Below are 5,113 nucleotides of genomic sequence, written 5' to 3'. Positions count from 1 at the left end.
TTTTTATTACATAAACTCCACCCCCTATGTGGGGCTCGAAATCACAACTCGAGAGTTGCATGCTCTTTTGACTGAGCCAGCCAGGTGCCCCTGTAGCTTGTCTTTTTATCCTGGTAGCTGGTTACCTTCACACACACACACACACACACACACACACACACACACACACACACACACGCACAATTGTTGCTTTTTAAAAACATTTGAAGTGTAATTTATCAATTTTCCCTTTTATGGATCCTGCTTTTAGTAGCAACGCTGGGTACTATTTGCCTAGATTTAGATACCAAGCTTTCACTCCAGTGTTTTTTCCAAAAGTCTTACAATTTTACATTTAACACTTAAATCGTGGTCCATTTTGTGTTAACTTTTATATGGGTGTTGAATTTTGTCAAATGTTTTTCATAAATTAGTTGATATAATTATGTGGCTTCTCTTCTTGAGGGTGTTAATAGTGTGCACTGCATTTATAGACTTGCAAATAATGAACCATACTTGTTTCCCTGGAAGTAAACTTGGTCATGGTACATAATTATTTTATGTTTTGCTAAGTTTTATTTGGTAGTATTTTGTCAAAGACTTTTTCATTTATATTAATGAGAAATACTTGACTGTTTTGTTCTTTGTTTATACTTTATTTGGTTTTGGTATTAGGTAATAGTATCTTCATAAAATGAATTAGGAGTGTTACCTCCTTTTCTATGTTTTTTATTATGTTATGTTAATCACTCCACATTACATCATTAGTTTTTGATGTAGTGTTCCATGATTCATTGTTTGCATATAACAGTATATGCAGAAATATGAGTATTTCATAGTTTTCTGAGTACAGATTCTTTTCCACTTTGGTTAGATTTATTCCTAGGTATCTTATGGTTTTGGGTGCAATTGTAAATGGGATAGACTCCTTAATTTCTCTTTCTTCCGTCTTGTTGTTGGTGTATAAGAATGCCACTGATTTCTGTGCATTGATTTTATATCCTTACACTTTACTGAATTCCTGTATGAGTTCTAGCAGTTTTGGGGTAGAGTCTTTTGGGTTTTCCACATAAAGTATCATATCATCTACAAAGATTGAGAGTTTGACTTCTTCTTTGCTGATTCTGATGCCTTTTATTTCTTTTTGTTGTCTGATTGCTGTGGCTAGGACTTCTAATACTATGTTGAATAGCAGTGATGATAGTGGACACACCTGCCATGCTCCTGACCTTAGGGGGAAAGCTCTCAGTTTTTCCCCACTGAGAACGATATTCACTGTGGTGTTTTCATAGATATCTTTTATGATATTGAGGTATGTATCCTCTATCCCTCTACTCTGAAGAGTTTTGATCAAGAAAGGATGCTGTACTTTGTCAAATGCTTTTTCTGCATCTATTGAGAGGATCATATGTTTCTTGTTCTTTCTTTTATTAATGTATTATATCACATTGATTGATTTGTGGATGTTGAACCAACCTTGCAGCTCAGGGATAAATCCCACTTCGTCATGGTGAATAATCCTTTTAATTACTGTTGGATCCTATTGGCTAGTATTTTGGTGAGAATTTTTGCATCCATGTTCAACTAGGATATTGGTCTGTAATTCTCCTTTTTGATGGTAACAGTAACCTTACAGGCAATACAATGGCACTAAATTCATATCTTTCAATAGTTACCCTGAATGTAAATGGGCTAAATGCCCCAATCAAAAGACACAGGATATCAGACTGCATAAAAAAAACAAGACTCATGGATATCCTGTCTGCAAGAGATTCATTTTAGACTCCTTTTCTATTTTTGAGAAAAGATTATGTAGAACTCTTCATTAAATAATTGATAGAATTCTCCTGTGAAACTCTCTGGGCTTAGAAATTTCTTTTTTAGGAGTCTTTCAATTACAAATTTGTAGAAATTGCTACACATAGTATATGAAGGTGTCTATGTCACTGCATTCTGAGGATACTTATTATGATCATATTGTTTTTCATAATGATTTTACAGTGAGAAAAATGGGTATCTTCTTATTTTGTTAACACACCTTTGTTTATTAATGAACTTAGATATTTTATGTCAGTTTATTTTTATTCTCTACTGCTTTTCTATGAATTTCCTTTATATTTTATTAATGTAGTAGTAAATATTGCCTAATTAATTTATATATACCAAAGATACAATATTTTGTTTCACTTAGAGGACATACTTATTCACTTTTCCCTGTCTCTTTTAATTTATATTAACTTCCTTTTTTTTAAGATTTTATTTATTCATTTGAGACAGAGACAGAGAGAGCACAAGCAGGGGGAGAGGCAGTGGGAGAGGGAGAAGCAGTCTCCCCACTGAGCTGGGAGCCCAATGTGGGGCTTGATGTTGGGCTCGATCCCAGACTTGGAGATCATGACCTGAGCCGAAGGCAGACACTTAACCATCTGAGCCACCAAGGTGCCCCTATATTAACTCTTTCTGACATAAATATACATTTACTATATATCTAGTTAAATCTATTGTTTTTATGCTACTTTAAAAATAACATGTTTAGAAATAGTATAAATTACTAATATGTAAAATAATATGAACACACTTCAAAAACATGCTGACTGAAAGAAGCCAGGCACAAAAGAGTACAAAGCATCCATTTATGTGAAATTCTAGAAAAGGCAAAACTAATCTGTAGTGACTGAAAGCAGATTAGTGGCTACTGGATCTGGGAATAAGTGCAGGCTAGATTGACTAAAAATATCATGAGGAATGTTTTGGGGTTGATAGAAATGTTCTGTATATTGGTTATAGTGCTGCTTACACAGATCTATGAATTTGCAAAACTGATCCATTTGCAAGTGTTTTGTTGCATGTCAATTGTACCTCAATAAAACTAATTTTTAAAAGATGATAAATAGGGTGCCTGGGTGGCTCAGTTGATTAAGTGTCTGCTTTCGGCTCAGGTCATGATCCCAGGGTCTTGGGATTGAGTCCCACATCAGGATCACTGCTCAGCGGAGAGCCTGCTTCTTCTTCTTCCTCTTCCTGCTGCTCCCCCTGCTTGCGCTCTCTCTCTCTCTGTCAAATAGATAAATAAAATATTTGAAAAAAAAAAGAGGAAAAATAATCCTCCAACAGGTAGAAGTCCTATAAATATAGCATGCTTTCCATTTTTAAAATGCTAATTTAGGGGCACCTGGTTGTTCAGGGGTTAGACGTCTGCCTTCGGCTTGAGTCATGATCCAAGGGTCCTGGGATTGAGCCCCGTATGGAGCTCCCTGCTCAGTGGGAAGCCTGCTTCTCCCTCTCGCTCTGCCTGCCGCTCTGCCTATATGTGCTCTCCATCTCTCTGTCAAATAAATAAATAAAATCTTTAAAAAATGCTATTTTATTCTTTAATCCATGGAATTTTATTTAATTTAACTTTTGGGATTAATATACTATTTCTCTTTTTTTCATATAGGTCAATATCTGATCAAAGTTTATTGAATACTCAATTAATCTATCATGAATATTAGTTTTTACTATATAGATTATATATTATATTGATCTATGCCAAAGTGGACTCAAATGTTTATGGTTTCCTTGACATTGAATAAAAAATTTTAGCATACAAAATTTGGACATGGGTGGTTGTGGGTATGTCTTTCTTCAGATTCTTTTTTTTTTAAGATTTTATTTATTTATTAGACAGAGAGAGACACAAAGAGAGAGGGAACACAAGCAGGGGGAGTGGGAGAGGGAGAAGCAGGCTTCCAACCGAGCAGGGAGCCCGATGTGGGGCTTGATCCCAGGACCCTGGGACCATGACCTGAGCCGAAAGCAGACACTTAACAACTGAGCCACCCAGGCACCCCTTTCTTCAGATTCTTAAGCAACTTCAAGATATGAAAAAGATTAATAACTACTTTCTATAGGTGGTATGATAACTCATAGGTACTTTGTTTTTTTTCATTAGCATATAATGCTTTGACATTGCTTACCTGTAGAATTTGTGCCATGATAACCATTGTATCTCTACATATATTTCATACAGACATTAATGAAAATCCACATATTATCTGGAAATATATCTTTCAACAAAATATAGAATAAGAATATATATTAAGCACTTCCTTCCCCTCTCTTCCTCCGCACTGCCTGAGGAGATGACAGCCATCTGTTACTGGGCATCATGACTGCCCTCAGACCTCTGGTGAAGCCCAAGATGTTTAAAAAGAGGACCAAGAAGTTCATCCGGCATGAGTCAGACAGCTATGTCAAAATTAAGCGCAACTGGCGGAAACCCAGAGGCATTGACAATAGGGTGTGCAGAAGATTCAAGGGCCAGATCTTGATGCCCAACATTGGTTAGGGGAGCAACAAGAAAACAAAGCACATGTTGCCCAGTGGCTTCCGGAAGTTCCTAGTCCACAACGTCAAGGAGCTTGAAGTGCTGCTGATGTGCAACAAATCTTACTGTGCAGAGATTGCTCACAATGTCTCCTCCAAGAACTGCAAAGCTATTGTGGAAAGAGCAGCTCAGCTGGCAATCAGAGTCACCAATCCCAACGCCAGGGTGCGCAGGGAAGAAAATGAATAGACAGCTTCTTGTGCACGTCATATTTGTGTTAATAAAACCATAAAACTACTATCAAAAAAAGAATAAAAATTAAACAGAATCTAGTTTAATGAAAATATATTTTCTATAAGAGAGAATTCTGAAACCATGTGAACATTAAAATTAATAGCTTATTTTCATTCTGCAGATTAATCAGCAAAAAGCATCCTTTGAAAGTACCACAATGGTGAGGTTGATTTCATAGTGATTTCCCCATATAAATCATTCTACCATAGGGAATATATTTTTATAACAGAACCTTACTCTTTTAGAAACCTCTCAGTAATGATCATCATGCTAGAAGAAAATTATGTTCCTTAATAAATGAGAATCAATTTTAGGAAGATAAATGCATTAAGCCTTCCATTAATTATTTCTAAATCATTTTTAATAAACAAATGTATGTGAACATATATTTTTTTGTTTTTGCAGAAGTTGCTTTATACAACTGATTGTTTTTACTTCAAATTTATCATATGTTATTCCCACATGTAGGACATGAAAATGCTCTATAAATCTTTGAGAGTATTGTGTGCATCTTTTTGGTGAAAAATAAAG

The 5,113-nt window shown here is 35.5% G+C and overlaps 1 pseudogene; it reads left to right on the top strand.

Moving 5' to 3' along the window:
• The first annotated feature begins 4,129 nt into the window (after positions 1-4,129).
• LOC113927641 lies at positions 4,130-4,537 on the top strand (annotated as a pseudogene).
• The last annotated feature ends 576 nt before the right edge of the window (positions 4,538-5,113 follow it).

This window comes from Zalophus californianus, chromosome 7 (genome assembly GCF_009762305.2).
Source record: "Zalophus californianus isolate mZalCal1 chromosome 7, mZalCal1.pri.v2, whole genome shotgun sequence".
In the NCBI taxonomy this organism is placed as follows: Eukaryota; Metazoa; Chordata; class Mammalia; order Carnivora; family Otariidae; genus Zalophus; species Zalophus californianus.
This window is presented reverse-complemented; position numbering and strand designations above follow the sequence as displayed.